Raw genomic sequence first — 19,610 nt, 5'->3', positions numbered from 1 at the left:
TTTGGAGAATTATCCCATATACTATTTTTTTAATTTTTTTTTTAAAAATTTACGGTTTGGATTTCTAAAGTGATTGCCATGCGCTAGTTGCAATAAGTGTTTCTATACGATTTTTTGTTGCAATTTAAGTTGGAGCGCTAGTTACAATAGGAGTTTCGATGTAGAATTTTATAAAAATATAAAAAAACTGTTTAAAGTGTAAAAATAAAAAAATCTCATAATTTTTTTGATTAAAAATTACATTTAATTACAACAAAATTTATATTGTAGCTAGATTTTTTTTTTTTTTTTGTAATCATGCGAAGATAAATGTTATGAAGGGCTTGTGGTGGGCTCCATAGACATATAATAAAGAGAGAAATATAGGCACCAACGAGAGAGAAGTTTGTATGCAAATTATATATATGCATTGACGAGAACAATTGATAACTGTGACAGTTAATGTCAATTGTGTAGGTCTAATATTGAAGCTTTAACTACATGAAAAGTGACAATACATGCATAGGATACATAGGAAGAGCCTCATGCCGTTAGGGAATTAGCTATAGTCATCATCAGACCATAAATCATCATAATCTTTTCATTTCAACTTGGACAGCTACCAAAAAGAAAAGCTTAAGGACAGCTCATCATGCTCTTATATGTTATGTTCCGGCTGGTGATAGTTGTTGTTGTCCTTTTGGTTAGTATTTTACAACAAAATGTGGCCCAATTCATTACTAGTGGAGATATCATTTGATTGAGAAATACTAAAAAGTAATGTCGAAAAAAAATTTGGTGTACCCAAATTAGTGTGCTCTTCTTATTTTACTAATAATTTTAGTACACATTATTTATACTTATTTAACATATAATAAATTCCTTAACATACTTTAAACTAAATTAATACATATAAAATATGTAAAATATGTATAAATGATGTATCCTGACATGATTAGTGGGACAGAGAAGTCACACCAATTTAAGGACACTAGATTTTTTTAAGTGGTATCTAGCATGCTCCTACGTGTTAATATTGTTATTGATCTAACTAGGTATTGGGTCTCATATAATTTAATATAATAATTTTTAAGTAGCTAGCCAATTGCAAAACAACAAATTTAGAAGTTACTAAGCACTACTAGTGTCCAATAGTAATATTTGTTGAGTTTTCATACATACCAAAATAATTTTTTTTTTTCATTTTTTTTGTTCTTTAATTTTCCGTATTTTAAATAGAAACCTTGACTACTACGTACATCAGTTTTTTCCATGATAATACTACTGTAACCTTAAATCTAAGGAATGATGAGTATGTAATGACAATATGTATATATATGTCACTTTCAAAATTATGTATAATTATAGTACCAGATATATCGAGTGTGTGTAATAACATTTATGTACATTTGAGATTATTAAAGTAATTGTCCAATTCCATGGCTTTAAATTCATACAACTTAAGTTGTATGAATTTAAAGCCATGGCATTGGACAATTACTTTAATCTCAAATGTACATGAATATTAGAGGTTTATTATCAATACCCATATAATACCAATCTTCTGTTTTGAAATGTCCGTATCGATCGGTCGATCTGATGTCAAAAGTATGGTGAACTGAGTCAATTTAAAAGAAGTAAATTTTCAATGTTGTATAGAATAAGTAGTAATGAAGTGTGAAGCGGCCGAACCTGGACACATATGATATATATTGGGCAATGGGCAATATACATGGGGAGAGTTATAAATGTACGTAGGATCAAATGTAGCCGAACAGGAGTAGGTCCTGCAGCACACATAGTAAAACTAAAAGGTTATATATATCTTTTAACATCGATATCATAATTAGTAGAAATTCAAGTTAGTTTACTGCTAATAAATATAGCTGTAAATACCCCGGAAAGATTTACCGTTTTACGTACGGGCCAGCAGGAACATTTATGCTAACTTCGAGGTTTACATAAATACTCTGTACAACGTACGGAGTTCAACATCATGGGTGTGACTTCTCTCTTTCAAGTAGTTTCAACCCTATTAATACATATAACACCAGGCAAGGCAATTATTATTATTATTATTATTATTATTATTATTATTATTATTATTATTATTATTTTCACTATAAGGGACCGAACAAATAATTAGTTCTTTTTCAATGTATATTTTTTCTGAAAGACTTTTTCAATGTATATAAATACATAATAATTATTACATTTTATACCTACATAAAGGATATAATACATACTTAGATGTAACCATGCAATACGTATTAAATTTGTGTCTTGTTCATTTATATTTTAAAAGACATATACGATATATACATCGATATCTCTTTCTATTAAATGTACAATGATAATTAATAATGAAAAAATGCACCTATGCTCAAAGTCTTCTTTTACTAAATGAATATATACCAAAATTAATGTATGAGAGAGAGACTCTGCCTATATTAGAAGAAGAGAATATATACCACAAATGGGATGGCCATAGTAGGCAAATCAAGGCTTGAATATATGGTGATCAAAGAGGCACGCAGGTCTCCAAAATATCTTGATCAGATCCAATGAATTATCACTGTCATGAATAATACTGAAGAAAATTATTATTTTATGATTTAATTTTTTAGGAAAATTAATTTTCTTTTTCAGGTAGTACTATTATTGAAGAGGGTGAAAAATAGGTGGGGAGAGAGAAGAAAAGAGAGAGAAAGAGAGAGAGTGATGATTTATATGTATCAGTTGGGTCCAATAAGTTGCAATGTCTATATATGTCTTTCTATGGTTGGTCCACCACAAGACTGAAAGATGACTAGATCTTATGACTACTGGTTAATATTTTCCATACAAACAAATGACGTTTGCCTAAATATTCTTGCAAAGTGTATTATTTTTTAAAAAAAAATAAAAAAATTAATAGAAATAAAAGAAATCCAGTTTTCAATGATCTGCTAAATTCCACTCAGCAAAACCTCTTCCTAGATTATTGTCTATAAAACAATTAACATTGTTTTGAACCATATAGAGATGAAGACAAAAGATGGTGGGAACGAGAGAATGTATATATAGAATAATAAAATTCATTCTAAGACAAACCAAAATTAACTCCCAAACCTAAAATTTCATGTAATTAATAACTTTATCAATAATGTCTAACAGTGTCACATTATTACCTTGATATCAGGTTCAAGAAATATTCTTTGGTCTCCTCATCAATTCATAAAAAAAAAATTGAAGAAACTCAAATATATAAAAACAAATAATAGGACTAAGTTCTTTTTTTTAAAACTTACAAAAAAAAAAGTTCTTTTTTAAAAGAAAACAAAAATAAAAAATAAACCTATGAACTACTTTAAATAATAGATCTTTTCCGATCGAATGTATCCACAAAAAATGGTTTATGGATCTGGAAGCATTAATAACAATATATAAAAAATAGTACACCGTCAAGCTTATGTATAAAAGTTTATGTTTTTCTATTTCCATTTTGTTTTTAAGGGTTGTTCGCATATCATCACCAAGATTCTCCTTTTCCTGTTCCTGAAAAAGTCACATCTCTCTATCTCGATCAAAAGCTCAGTACTCTTAAAAAGATGCCATTTCAATCTAAGCAATAAAATTTCCTAAACCAATAATTACAGATCTGCCATTACCTAGTCAGCTTACTATACCGAACTTATCTGGTTGAGATCAATCCCATGAAAGACCTGACGAACAACACATAATAATAATAAAAAATAATATAACAAGAAAAGAAAATAAAATAAAATAATAATAAGGTAAAACTAACCTGATAAATTAACCAAGTGATGAATCAAGATGATTGAAGGTAAAGATGGAAAAACAAAAACAAAAACAAAAGAGGATCATCATCAGTCGAAACCCAGTCGATGAAAGGGCAAAGGGCACACTTGAATCTTTGTATGGTCATCAATTCATTGCCGATGCAGCATCATCAAGATTCTCAGTAACCACACAACTTCGGCGCCCGCCGAGAAACTAAGGATTGATTATTAGGGCCAAAATCTCTCGGTTAGGAGCCGGGGTTCACTTTTATATGTTGTATATGTGAATCTTGATGATGCCACACCAGCAAACAATGACCGCAGAATCCCTTCTCATCTACAGATATTTATGTATATATATTTGGGGTGTATTGAAGCCAGAAAATGTGAAGCTTATAACAAGAGAAAATATATCCTTCAAGTAGAAAACATAAATTATTAATAAATAAACAAGAGAGATATGGATTAAGAAATTATAATATAATCAATAATAAGCCAAAATGAGCAGGAAGCCCACGGGTAAAAGCTGACTTGGCATCTTATGAGTGGCTGAAACCTAAAGTGATTACTTCGAAGGAAGAATCTGTTGTTATGCTCGACTATACTGGACTCCCAGAACAAAAACAAAAACAAAAACAAAACTCTATGCTCCCATTTATATATATTATCTTTCCAAAGCAAGCTTCATATATATTAAGCAACCCAAAATAAATACACTTTCCTAGTCCTCTCACTCTCTCCAAAATAAAAAAAAAAAACACTTTCGTAAAGATTTATTAGTTCAGAATATATTTATTAAAGAAAAAACAACCTAATATAAACAGAGAAAAATATAAAAGTATGTATTAAATTGACCTGAAAAAGGAAAAATGATAAAAGCATTAATAGAAGGGAGAATATAGATAAATAGGAATAATAATAAAGTGTGAAATAGATGAAGAAAGCACAATATGAAGATCCATCATCTTCTTGGTTCTATTAATAGGACTAAAATATATAAAAAGAAAGTAACTGTGAAAAAAAAAGTTAGAAGGCTCACACAAAAGGTAATATTTTAGGTGAGTACTAGTGGTCCTGTTGAGATGAATGGAGTTTGTTGGAATATATATACACACATCATACATATATATATACATGTATATATAATATATAGGTGAGGTGACCCAGGAAGTTTATTGGTATGTCTGAGTTTTATTATCTACGCATTTCTATTGGTTAATGCTTAGCTGTACAGTACTATTGCCTCAATATGGCCGCAGTTACACATCGCCATCTTGAGTAAACTGTTGGTTAAAATCCACTTATAACCAGTCCCTTTACAGTATATATCCACATCAGCAAAAGGAAATAAAATACAAGTAAACAAAACAAATTCTAGTGGTGTTCTTCTCAAGTGATCAAATTCTTAGTAGCTATTACAACCGAAAGTGTAACTAACTCCTAAGATTCGATCAACCGACTATACTACTCTATATAAGAACAGAATCAAAGCAAATAACCTAAGATCTAACACAGAAAACCAGATCAGAAAAATATACAGAGAGAGAAAGAAGAATAAACCCTAGTTTAAAGACTTCAGCTCCAAGATCCAACCTCGAAAATGCAGATTCCATGGTGAGGAGACAGAAGGGATGAGTACATGCACAACAACAAACACACAGAGTTAGATCGAGAAGAAAAAGCTAAGGAAAATCAAACAGAACTTGTAAAAACAAAGAATCGAGTTTACCTGGTCAAAAAAAACCCGTGACAAGCGAAGCTCCAAAAGTCCGTATTTTGCCTTTGAATCATAGTGATATCAAGCTAATCTCCGAGACGAGCTTGACAGTACGCTAATTTTGTGGTGAACTCGAAACAAATCTTGATTTCTTTCCTATTACTGTTTTTTTTCATTCATCTAAACCTAAAACTATGTGCGTGTGTGTTTCGTATCCGGGTTTTTCCGGGTTTTTTCGGGTTTCGTGTTTGAATCGAGCAAGTTCTCGTAGAGAACTGGCTGCTGGTGGTTTCCATTTTTGGCTTTCATGAGGTCGAGTTGATCGAGTTGTTGGGGTGGTTTCTAGACCCTTCTCGCAGTATTTAAAACTCGATGATCAAACGACACAAGTTTGGATGTCGTGTCGGGTCATACTTGCGTCGTTTAAGTCTAAAGCTTAAGTTAGACTTGGAAAGGTCAATTTTGACCTCGAGCATCGATATTAAAGCATCTCGTGTAGGGTAAAAACAAGAAAAATCCTACAAAGGGTGTATCGAGCTCGGTTTGGCTGGAGATCAACAAGATTCAAGTGGAAAATATCGAAAGGAATTGGCAAGAAAATTTGAAAGAAAGATTGACAAAAGTTAACAACACTCAAACAAAGAAGATCAAGATTCGCATTCAAACTCAAATTCTAAATACAAAACCGAGAAATTCTAAAACTCTATCTCGTTTCTTATCAATTTTTATTAAAACGAGTAACATAAAAAGTCGACATTGATAAATTTGATGGTACAGGGGATTACAGAAGACCCGAGAAGGAAAATTAGGTCACTTCTAAATTCTCACCGTAAACTACTAAAGCGGTGCTAGATGAACCTATTGAATGGCCAAGGAACTTCTAAAATACAACAAGAAGTTAATACCTAAATCAAGCACGGAATACTAATCTTCAATCTATCGTATGCAATAATAAGATTAAGAGATAAAGAAGAGACTCCATCAAAGATTTGGAAAAAGCTAGAAGAGCAATTTCAACAGAATTTTGACAAACAAGATTTATCTCAAGTGAAAGGATTTTTGGGTTCAAAATGAACCAATCCAAGTCCTTAGATCAAAATCTTGATGAGTTCGAGGATGCACATCGAGCTTGCAAACTCAGGGAAAACGAGGCTCTTAAGGATGAAAACCAAGCCATCATCATACTTAATTCATCAGCGAAACTCAGAGAAGTTAAAACAAGAATTAAGTATGGAAGACCTCAATCACTTGATGAGGTCATCTCGCCTTAAAATCTAAGGACTTAGAGATGAAATCGAAAGGAATGGTGGCTCTAATGGTGAACTAAATCCGAGTAGAGGCATCTACTCGAAGAAGCCTCGGCATGGAAAAGGGAGGAGTCAAAGCCATAGCTATGGGTCCAAACAGAGGACGTAACAAGGGTAGATCTAATTCTAAAGGGCCACAAGACACAGATGGTTGTTACAACTGTGGGAAACCTGGACATTTCAAGAAAGATTGCTATTTCTTGAATAAAAACAGAAAGAACAAATTTAATGGACAAAGAACTGATTACAATTCAGAGTCCAGAAACCCTAAGGGCAAAACAGATCACCAAAATGCTAATTTCAGTGATTGTTATGAAAATGGGGAAGTTTATGTTGCAGGATCATCTTTTAAAGATGATCGGATACTGACTCGTGCCGTACATTTCATATGACTAATAATGATCTATTTTGACTCGATTTCGTGGATTCAACTAAGGGAAAAGTGATTCGTGGAATGACCAAAGTGAAATTAAAGGAAAGTAGAACAAGTAGCATTTAAGATGCATGATTGTCACTAGATCACTAACTGGGTAAGATTTGTACCCGATTTATCTAGAAAACCTAATTTCACTAAGTGTGCTTGATGATTTAAAAATAGAAAGCAAGATCAAAGATGGACAAATGAAAATATGCAAAGGATCTATGACTATCATCAAAGGAGTTAAGAAAGAAGGCCTATACTACATGATTTGGGGAACCTATAAATAAGCAACAATACAAGTTGACGTAACAACATTTTACAAAATCCTGAAGATGCTAAAGCTCTACTATGGCACAACAGACTTGGACACTTAGCGAGAAAAAGGTTTGCATTGTAAATGAACAACAACTATCAGGGCAAGGACAAAATCAAGAAAGTTGAATTTTGTGAGCATCGTATACTGGAAAACATCATAGACTGAAGTTCAAAACAGGGACACATAAATCTAAAGGTATATTAGATTATATACATTCAGATTTATGGGGCCCTGAAAAGACTCCAACTCATGGAGGTAATACCTATTTTCTATCTATAGTTGATGATTTTTCTAGAAAAGTATGGATTTTCTTACTGAAAAATAAAAATGATGCTTTTCAAAGATTTAAACATTGGAAAACACTTGTTGAAAATCTTACTAACCGTAAAGGTTAAAAACCCAAGGACGTACAATGGTCTCGAATTTTGCAACAATGAATTTGACATGTTTTGCAGTAGAAACAGTATTCAAAGGCACAGTAACGCTTAGGCTAACACCACAACAAAATGGTGTTGCAGAAAGAATGAACAGAACCATTCTGAACAAAGCCGCATGTATGTTAATACAACTGGGTTTGTCCCATGGTTTCTGGGAGAAGGCTATGACATCTCGCTTATTTGATAAATGATGTCCCTCAAGTGTTATTGAATTCAAAACACTCGAGGAAAGGTGGTCCGGTAAACCACCGCATCTTTCAAACCCGAGAGCTTTTGGGTTGTAAGGCATTTGTGCACCAAAGTATTGGTAAGCTTGAACCTAGAGCTATTAAAGGGGTTTTTCTAGGCTATCCTGAAGGAGTTAAGGGTTACAGAATTTGGCTAAGAGACAAAGGTGGATTTAAAACTATAATTAGCAGAGATGTTATATTTAAAGAAAATGAATTTCCTTGTTTACTTAAAACTAACCCTGCAGGTACAGTAGACACTAACCATGCAGGTACTATACAGTTTGACCCTACTCTATGGAAGCTAGATGACCAAGAAGAACCTGATATAAATCAAAGTGGAACCAAATGGAGTGAACCCGATCAGATCGGTGGAACAAACGTAAAGCTCCAACAAGAGAAAGACCGAAGGAGAAGAGCAACAGGGAGATGAAACCGAAGTGGTTCACCACCGAAGCTTCCGGATGACTACCAATTAACTAGAGACAGAGAGAAGAGGACACCTAAACCTAATCCTAAGTACAGCTTCAATATTCGGAATGAAGACATAGCCTATGCCTTCATGATCGCTATGAAATCTCTAAGTACGTAACCTCAAACCTATGAAGAAGCTATGACAGACCTAATGCTAAGAAATGGTTTAAAGCTATGGATTCGTAAATGGTTTCTCCGAAGAAAACAAGACCCGGATAATGGTTCTAAGGCCTAAAGTGGAAAAGAATAATAGCCTCGCAAATGGGTTTACAAGCATAAAGAAGTGGATACGAAGGTGAACCTATAAGCATTCAAGGCTAGGTTAGTAAATTAAAGGTTTTACACGTAAAGAAGGAGTTGACTACAATGAGATATTCTCACCAGTAGCCAAGTACAAGACCATAAGAATAATGCTATCTATAGCTAATCCATTGACATGGAAATTGATCAAATGGATGTCACTACAGCCTTTTCTACATGGAGACTTGGAAGAAGAGATCTATATGGAAATGTTCCTAAAGGTTTTGGAGATTAAAGGGAAGGAAAATATGGTCTCAGAAAAGTTGGTTAAGTCCTTGTATGGACTCAAACAAGCTCCTAGACAAAGGGAACGTAAAGTTTGATGCTTTTATGTTAAAGCATGGGTTCAATGTAAGCTACCATGACACATGTCTCAGATTACAAAGGAGACTCTATAAAAGATGTCATCTACTTACTACTTTATGTAGATGACATGCTTATTATAAGTCAAGAAAGGACTAGGGTTGATATGGTTAAAGCTCTACTTAAGACAAACATTTGAAATGAAGGATCTTGGAAATGCTACCAAGATCCTTGGGATTTCTATACTAAGGGACAGAGATAAAGGAAAGCTAAGCTAGACAGGAAGATTACATTGAGAAAATCATAGATAAATTCTCAATGAGGGATGCTAAGGTTGTTAAGCAACCTATTACTAGTCAGTATACACTCTCTAAGGAACAATGCCCTAAAACAGAGAAGGAGATTGAAACTATGAAGGATGTACCCTATTCTAATGCTGTAGGGTCTGTAATGTACTTAATGGTAAGTACTAATTCGATTTGGGATTTGCTATGAGTGTACTTAGCAAATACATGGCTAATCCAGAAAAGTTCACCGGTTAGCCATGAAATGGGTATTCTGTGTATCTACTTGGGACAACTAAGGTTGGATTAACCTACAATAGATTTAAAGCTAACACTATAATCAAGGCTATAAAGGACTCGCACTACATGCAGGGGACAGACAATAGGAGATCTACATCCGCCTATTTCTTTCTAATCGGAGGTAACCGTGTAAGTTGGAAAGTTCAGAACCCGTCAGGCACTATCAACTACAGAAGCTGAGTATGTGGCCACAACTGAAGCTATAAAGGAAGCTATATGGCTAAAAGGGCTAATGAAAGAACTTAATCTACTTAAAGGAGTACCTACTGTGTACTCAGACAGCCAGAGCTGTATATTCCTATGTAAGAATCCTATGTTCCATGACAGAACAAAACACATAGAAATCAAGTATCACTTCATCAGGGACAAAGTGACACAAGGAGAGATAGATATTGAAAAGGTGCCTACTGAGGATAACCCAGCAGACATGGGAACTAAAATCGTGATTCTTAACAAGTTCATACATTGTATGAACTTGTTAAGAATCGACAAAGGAGAGACTAAAAGTAGGACCTATCAAGCTAAGACTCTCAGAGATACACAAACAAACATCAGAACTGGTTATAAGAGGATTTCAGTGGAAATTGTTGGTTAAAATCCACTTATAACCAAATTCCTTTACAAAGATATATCCACATCAAAGAAAAGGAAATAAAATACAAGTAAACAAACAAACTCTGTGGTGGCTTCGCCTTCTGTTGATCAAATCTTAGTAGTTAGTTACAACTGAAAGTGTAACTAACTCCTAAGATCTTGATCAACCGACTATACTACTCTATATAAGAACAGAATCAAAGCAAATAACCTAAGATCTAACACAGAAAACCAGATCAGAAAAATATACAGAGAGAGAAAGAAGAATAAACCCTAGTTTAAAGACTTCAGCTCCAAGATCCAACCTCGAAAATGCAGATTCCATGGTGAGGAGACAGAAGGGATGAGTACATGCACAACAACAAACACACAGTTACAGATCGAGAAGAAAAGCTAAGGAAAATCAAACGTAACTTGTAAAAACAAAGAATCGAGTTTACCCGGGTCAAAAAAACTCAGGACAGGAAGCTCCAAAAGTCCGTATTTTGCCTTTGAATCATAGTGGATATCAAGCTAATCTTCGAGACGAGCTTGACAGACGTAGCCCTAATTTTGGGGTGAACTCTGAAACAAATCTGGTGATTTCTTTCCTATTACTTGTTTTTCATTCATCTAAACCTAAAACTATGTGTGTGTGTTTGGGGATTCGGGTTTTTCTGGGTTTTTTCTGGGTTTCTAGGGTTTGGAATCGAGCAAGTTCTCAGAGAGAACTTGCTCTGCTAGGGTTTCCATTTTTGGCTTTGTGAGGCTGAGTGATTGAGTGTTAGGGTTTCTAGACCCTTCTCAGAGTATTTAAAACTCTGATGATCAAACGACACAAGTTTGGATGTCGTGTTGGTCATACGGTGCCGTTTAAGTCTAAAGCTTAAGTTAGACTTGGAAAGGTCAATTTTGACCTTGATACTGATATTAAAGTATCTTGTTGGTGTAGGGTAAAACAGTAAAAATCCTACATAAACCTTAGCTTATTTTTAATTTAGTTTTTCTTTCATTATTTTCGACATGTGTATAGCTCAAGGGGTGGATGTGTGTGTGGTGAGCTATCCCCTTGTGTACTTACCATGGACTCTCATTTTTCAAAACCACAAATTTCTAATCGTTTTACTGTACGACCTTGCTATATGGCTAGTTTGTGTTTAGTCCTCTTCAAAAATCAACAAGATTTCGTAATGATTTTTAAGACTTTTCTGGTCGACTATTTTGTTTAATACATGTATACATATATAGAGACGACGTACCTTATATTTTTCTCTATAATCCATGGAATGCATTCGTAGTTGAAATAAACTTTTTTCAATACCTAAAAATTAGGTAATCAAATCGCCCAATTGGAGTCACTTATTGGTGTATTGACGAATATACCATGATAATTTCACCCACAAATTCGTTTATCCTATTAGTATATGGGTAAGTATTGACGGTAAGAACTAGTGAAACTAAAAAATTGCTAGAACATTAAAGATTTAGTGTGAAGTGAAATAAACACCAAGAACTTAAAATAAATTTGAGAGCTCTAATGAAGAAGAAAAAATTAATATTGTATTGATTGAATGAGTATGACATTATAGTCATTTCCCAACCCCTTTTAAATTTGAAAAGGGGGTCTTTATAGGTGAGCTCTATTGGCTCTCATTTACCAGATGATGTCCTAGTGGTCCCAAGAAGAAAGGAAGGACGTCTTGCTCTTGCAGGCGGCAACTATAGGTAGGATTAGGGGTGTGCATAAATCGATCCAATCCAATGAGAACCGACCGATCCAATTACAACCGACCACCAAACATTGGATATCCAATTGTGATCGGATCAGATTGGATGTTAATTTTAAATATCCAATTGGATCGGATCGGATGGTGGATGGGGTGTCTAAAAATCCAATACATCCAACATCCAATCGAACTAATTAATATTTTCATTTAGTTTGGATGAGTAATTAGACTTTATATTGTTATACGTCAAATCTATATGTATATACAAAAATTAACATTAAAGTTTTACTCTTTTTTCTTGGATTGGATGGATCCAGTCCAATCCAATACATACTGGATCTAAAATATTGGATGGATCCGATCCATTCCAAAAAATACTAGGTTTAAAATATTAGATAAACTCAAATTAAATAAATAAATATATATGAAATACATCCAATGGATAGAACCGATCCAATCAAACATCCAATGGATGTTGGATCGATTGGATGATAAAATTAATTGGATCGGATCGGATGGTAAAATCTAACATCCAATATATGATTGGATCGGATCTGGATAGACCTAAAAAGATTGGATGTGATTCAATGAACACCGCTAGGTAGGAATGAACATTTTGACTGGATTTGACCAAGACCTGACTCGCTCAACCCGAAAATTTTTAAGAACCTATTATGTTCGGGCAGGTCGGGTCCAACCCGGTACACCACTGGGTGGGTTCTCGAATTGGTTTTTTATGGTCACCGGGTTTCGGGTTGAACCTGAACCGGCCCGCCAACCCGGTCACTGTTTTTTCATTTTTTTTTATTTTAATTACATATATTTTAAAAAAATCCTAAAACCTAATCATTTTATTTTTATTACATAGATAACATATTAAAAATAACAATATATAATATATTATCTATGGTTTGGAACTTGACTTTTATATTTTAGATTTGAAATCAATGCATTTTTTATTTTATTTTAATCTAACAAATATAGATTATGACATTATAAGTTTATAACTTATATCCTTAATTTAATATATAGAAAAAATCACATTAAATTTGATTTTTTTTTCTAAAAAAATAAATAAATTAACGAGTTGACCGGGTCAACGATCCGACCAACCCGGTCAACCCGAACCCGTAGATCTATGAACCTGCGAGCCTGAAACCCGCAAACCAAAAACCCGCAAATTTGAAACCCGGTCAACCCGCCTGATGTTCAACCCTAACTGTAGGAGGTGGTCATGCACAATGTACTGTTGTTGAGTAAGTGGTCCCAAGGTGCAGTAATGGTGGCTGCAACGTATCCTTGGTTGAGGTGTTAGTGCATTCAGATGAGGCATCTCCACTACTTGTCCTCCCCGTCATTTTCATACTTTGCAGGTTGCGTGGTCGTACTTTGGCATACGTCCAACCATGAGTGTAATACCCTAAGATTAAGGAATAATATATATTAGCAAACCTTAACTAGTTAAATGTGTATTAATGTGAAATTATATTATTATATAATTTAATATATATGAATTATACTGATAATAGACATGTTAAGACCCCATTGGTGAGCCAGGGGCATTTTCATAATTTTGACCCGAGAAAGGTAAAACTGTAATTTTAATGTTATAGCATGCTTTTGGACTATATTATTATAGAGTATATTTGTTCTGTCTTTCTCTAGGTGTTTCTGACAAGTCGACGCAGTATAGTCACAACCAGGTATTTTGGGCCGAATCAGGTTCTGGGCCCGAAATACATTTTCGGGATTTTATTATGACATTTTATAAATAATTGAATATTATGATATTTACTTAAGTTTGGTGGGTGATTTAATGACAAATTTGCCCTTGTTGTATGCATATGTGGTAAATTGGCCCTAGGGGCATTTTGGTCATTTGACCATTTGATTTTTTACAACAAAAGAGATTTCTAGAGAAAATGAAAACCATATTTTTGGTTTTATAGCACATAACCGAACCCTCTCACTCTTTTTCTCCATTTTCATACTTTCCTAATCTTCTTCAAATTGATAATGTTGGTGATTGAAGATTATGGTGCTTGGATTTGTGAGAAACTTGAGGTAGTTTTTCTACCTCTTTACTTTGAGTGTTGTTTCTGAACTTTGATGTTGATCTTCATGAGTATTTAATGTTCATAGCTTGTTGGATTGCATGTATGTGAGAATTTGAAGAATTGGGTGTTTTATGCATGATTATGTTGGTAGAATAGTGTGTGTTGCTCTTTGTATGCTTGGAGGAGATTTTAGAGATGATAATTTGTGCTTTAATCTGAATTTGGTTCTGCTTGTTATTATTTTCAAGCTTGGTAATTTTAAGTTGATTTTGATTTAAGATTGGTACTAGTATTGATGTTTGTTAAGTTGGATAAATTAATTATAGTGATCTTGATCAAAGCTTGATTTTTGATGTTTCCAATCTACTGTATTGATGGTTGTTGTTAGTAAATTATAAATTATGAGTTTGAGCATGTTGTTGAGTTTTTGGTATGTTTGGGCTTGAGTTTTGGTTGCTGAAAAGTGTTATTTCTGGGTTTGAAACTCAGGTATCGCAGCCCCCTCTTTTAACGCCGGGGCCCGCCCCTTGAAATCTTGGATTTTTCAACCCAAGTGTCGTGGCATGCTTGGGCAGTGTCGCGGCCCGGTTGGGGGTTTTTGGGCAGTTTGAATGTTAAATTTTGTTTCGTTCATAACTTTTCGATCTGGACTCCGTTTGGGGTGTTCCAAATATTGTTAGAAAGCTCGTTCCGAACTCTATATGTTTGTTTGTATTTGAATGCCAATTATATGATTATGTGAAAGTGGATTTAAGGATTAACCCTATTTGTGAATCCCAAGAATTGTGACTAGGACTACCGACACTTGTTAAGGAGCAGGTTGGGATTAAGAATCTCCACGTACTTAGGATATCAGATAAGACAGTAGTTTGCACGTAGAGTTAAGCGTGGTGGCACTCATATTTAGAATTATAATGGTGGTTAAATGAGACTCGAGATTAGGGTTATAACCCTAATGTGAGCGGTTATATGGCCTAGGGTTACTACCCTAGTGATTAATAGTTTTAAATATTATGCCATGCTATATATGTTGAGTAAAGAATTATGTGTTAGTTTTTATGCCCTAAATAAAACTCCATTTCAATGTAATCTATTTTATTCAACATCAATAAAGAAACAGAAGTATTTTTCATTCATTTGTGTATGTTTTGGTTCACTTTATCAATTGCTTGTCTATTTGATTTATAAATTCATCTTAAACCCTTTTCACATACTTGATCCTGTTTATTGTGTTGTTATCACATTGGAAAGTAAACATGAATATGTGAATAAAGTTTCCTAGATTTATCAGACACAGGGTTTTACTGATATGATAATCTACAACAAGAGTTTACTTGCATTTGGAGAAATGCTATGTTCTTTCCAGAACATTGGTTAAAGTAAAGCTCAGGTTGGATGCATGGAGTATGCATTGGAAGGGATCGATATTGAACTCTGACTTAGATTTAATTAAACTTACCGTAAAATCTATTCAAGTCAATATCGCCAAGTTGATCCTAGATCAAATGTTCTTAATCCTGTTATGATTAGGCTCAATCTTGAAAGGCTATTCGTGTTCTTTGATTTGTTAGTTAAGCCTACTTTTAGGTCAGGGTGATACGTACATTTTGGGAACACGGTAGTGCAATTGAGTGGGAGCGCTGACATAAACATGGAATCTATAGCTTGTATCTGGCGAATAGTAAGCAAAGGATGATCTCCTTCGAGCTTGACCAAACGAACATAAATGGTGGAGTACTCATTTCACATAAGCTGAAATATCATTTATACGGGGTCAAGTGTTTTAAGGATAAATACATAGCAGGGTGTTACGGTAATCTAAAATCCCTTTACAGTGTAGATCATCCATATAGAGGATCATTGATCACATTAGGATTATAACAATGGATAACTAATGATGCGTCTATATGGTGGAACATATAGAGCATTCTATATACTGAGAGTGCAATTCTAAGTTCTATGCGTGGATTCAACGAAGAATTAATAAGTTAGTGAATTTTAGTGCTAAATTCTTGATCTACTTATTGGAAGCTCGGTTATATAGACCCATGGTCCCCGCACTAGTTGAGATAATATTATTTGTAAGACTCATGTAATTGGTTTTGATTAATCAATTATAATTCTCAAATTAGACTATGTCTATTTGTGAAATTTTCACTAAGTAAGGGCGAAATTGTAAAGAAAGAGTTGTTAGGGGCATATTTGTTAATTATGATACTTTGTATGGTTCAATTAATAAATATGATAAATGACAATATTATTTAATAATTATTTATAGTTATTAAATAGTTAGAATTGGCATTTAAATGGTTGAATTAGAAAATTGGCATTTTTGAGAAAATCAGATACAAAAGTGTTAAAATTGCAAATTTGCAAAAAGCAAGGCCCAAACCCAATAAGCCATGGCCGGCCACTTTTGTAGGCATTTTAAACTAATATTTTCATTATTTTAATGCCAAATAATTCAAACCTAACCCTAGTGGAATGCTATAAATAGGTAGTGAAGGCTTCAGGAAAATTACACTTCTGAATCAGAAAACCTGAGCCTTTCTCTCTCTACCTTGGCCGCCACCCTCTCTCTCTCTCTTCTTCCTTCATATTTCGAAATTACCTTAGTGATTAGAGTGGTGCCCACACACAGCAAGCAATACCTCAATCATAGTGAGGAAGATCGTGAAGAAAGATCATCAGCAAAGGAGGTTCAGCATCAAAGATTCAGAGAAAGAGATCCAGGTTCAGATCTTGATAATACTCTGCTACAGAAAGGATACAAGGGTTAGAGATCTGAACGGAAGGAGTCATTTAATTCCTCTGCACCCAATGTAAGGTTTCTTAAACTTTATACGTGTTTATTTCATCGTTTTAGAAAGTTCATATTTAGGGTGTTAATAAACATACTTGTGAGTAGATCTAAGATCCTGGAAAAATAAATTCCAACATTATGCGTTCAATGCATAATTAAGTTAGACTCGGTAATTAGAACCGAGATAAACCATTCTAAGGCCTTATTGTAAATAGACGTGTGAGTGTAAGACGTGGGCTATGCCACATAGACATAAATAGGCGTGTCAGCGAGACACGCGGGTCTATGTCAAATAGACAATAAATGTAATGGCATGTTTATATATGTGATATGTGTTATTGTGTATATTGATATTTATGCTGTTTTACTGGGCTTAGCTCGCGAGTGCTCTACGATGCAAGAAAGGGTAAATCTGTTTGTAATTAGCCATGAGTTCGAGAGCTTGACGATGGATTGTACATGTTCGGGCCTTACTAGACAAAGCGGGTTGGATTTACCAATGAATTTATTTTGAAATCTCGGATTTTTGCCGCTTCGGTTGGCATGTAAATTAACTTGTAATATTTTGTGAAAAGTTTTTATGGGATCCCGAAACATGTTGTCTTTTTGTCTTGTTGTAAAGTTTAAATTATTACAAGCTATATTTTCATTCGATTACAATTAACGTTTTTTAAATTTTCCTGCTCTTATCTGTCTAGTAATCCAAGTTTAGAGGGATTAGGTTATATTACTAGTTGTCATAGCGTGCCTAATTATTAGGGCGTTACAGTTTGGTATTAGAGCACCAAGGTTTTTAAACTTCCTGTAGACCGGCTAAACATGTACAATCATCGTCAGAGACAAGCTCGACTCGTGGTGTAGTAAGTGTTGAGAGTAAATGCTTAACTGTTTATGTGATTGTTGATTTATCGCTTTCCATTTTAGGTAGTATGTGAGCATCTAGTATATGCGTTATGAAAGCCACGATTAATGTAGTAATTGATAAATTTTTATTTAATAAGAAATAAAATATTCAAGTTGGGGTTTAAGGCAACAAGTGCGTGAGTGTGGTATTAGTGCCTGACTTGCCGGGGTTGTTGATTACAGGGTTATTTATGAAGATGGACCCTCCGCAATCATCTGGACCACAGGGCGAGCATGTAGAGCTTGGTGTTGACCAAACCAATCCACTGGCACCGCCTGCGCCTCCACAGAATCTGGGGGATAATGCGAGGGTTGATAATGCTAATCCGCCTACTGATTGGAAGTAGATGTTTCAAGAAATGCGAAGTATCATACTTCGTCAAGAAGATGAATTGCGTCAGTTGAGGCAACCGGGATCAATAGCTCTTATAAAGCAAGTGTTACCACCAGCTCGTGTGCCAGTGGTGGGTAACCCGGGATTTATACTGTCGCATAGAGATCCTGTATTTGAGTCTTTGTGAATCTACAACCTCCAACGTTTCTGGGAGGTACTGATATAATTAAGGCTGAATAGTGGATGAGCACTATTACCCGCATCCTAAATAATATGGGAGTGACGGGAACAGAAAGAGTAAATTATGCTGCTTTTATGTTACAAGATCATGCCCACGTTTGGTGGGACATTGTGGGGCAGACTTGAGACATTAGTACTATGACTTGGAATGAGTTTAAGAGTCTATTTGAGGAAAAAAATTATAACATCACTGTAAGGACTTCACATATATGGAAGACTTTGTGAAGCTGACTCAAGGGAAAATGATCGTGGTCGAGTACACCTTGGAATTCGATCGACTATCTAAGTTTGGTGGTAATCTGGTACCAACTGACTTCACCCGGAAACAAAAGTATGTGAGGGGACTGAATGCCAAAATAAGTCGAGACTTGAAAATTACCACCGCTGACGACCCTTTATACAAGAAAGTGGTTGAATTAGCCTTGATAGCTTAAGAGGCGGAGCAACATGTAATGAAAGAGTAGACCGTAAAGGATGCCGCCACGACATCGAATCCTTCTGTGGGTGGTAATGTCATTAAGGGGAATGATAGTGGTAACCCTGATCATAAATGGAAGGTTGAAGCTTCTGAAACATCAGGGGGTAATAGAAAGTTTTAGGGAAACAGAGGTAGCCGTCAGGGCCGCGGGTCCTCATTCAGATCATATCCAGAGTGTCTAAAATGCAAGAAATACAATCAGGGTGAGTGTCGGGCCAAGACTTACTTTCAGTGTGGCATGGTGGGCCACTTTATCAGAGATTGTCCACGGACTAAGAAAGAGGAGCCAAAGAAGAATTCCAACCTGAACTCGGGACGTCTATTTACTATTAACCAGGCTGACGCTGATGCTAGCCCGTCAGTGGTGACAGGCAAGTTATCCATTAACAGTTGTTCTTATTCTGTGTTATTTGATTCGGGAGCTAGTCACTCTTATGTGTCGAGTAGAGTAATTGAAAGTTTTCATAAACCATGTGATGTCTATGCATTGGGGTTAGGTACCCTGTTACCCTCGGGAGACCTAATTGTATCAGTGGATTCGGTCCTTGTCTTTTTGCATTGACGGTTATGAGTTAACCACCAATCTAATTGAGTTATAACTGTCTGATTTTGACATTATCGTGGGAATGAATTTCTTGTCTAAGTATG

At 34.8% G+C, this 19,610-nt stretch overlaps 1 long non-coding RNA gene across 4 annotated transcripts; it reads right to left on the bottom strand.

Moving 5' to 3' along the window:
* Window positions 1-1,342: 1,342 nt before the first annotated feature.
* On the bottom strand, window positions 1,343-5,036 carry LOC115721269 (uncharacterized). 4 transcript variants are annotated; one of them, XR_009686157.1, is made up of 5 exons: window positions 3,767-5,036; window positions 3,630-3,683; window positions 2,451-3,516; window positions 1,891-2,011; window positions 1,343-1,766 (listed from the first exon to the last, which is right to left on the bottom strand). It is a non-coding gene; the product is annotated as an uncharacterized LOC115721269 (long non-coding RNA). The 4 variants fall into 4 exon arrangements; XR_009686154.1 differs by having other exon boundaries at window positions 1,343-1,575; window positions 1,672-1,766; window positions 2,451-3,683; window positions 3,767-5,033; XR_009686155.1 differs by having other exon boundaries at window positions 2,451-4,898.
* Between the last annotated feature and the right edge of the window lie 14,574 nt (window positions 5,037-19,610).

This window comes from Cannabis sativa, chromosome 2, assembly GCF_029168945.1.
Source record: "Cannabis sativa cultivar Pink pepper isolate KNU-18-1 chromosome 2, ASM2916894v1, whole genome shotgun sequence".
Classification (NCBI taxonomy): domain Eukaryota; kingdom Viridiplantae; phylum Streptophyta; class Magnoliopsida; order Rosales; family Cannabaceae; genus Cannabis; species Cannabis sativa.
Note: the sequence above shows the minus strand (reverse complement) of the source record. Positions and strands in the feature narration are given on the sequence as shown.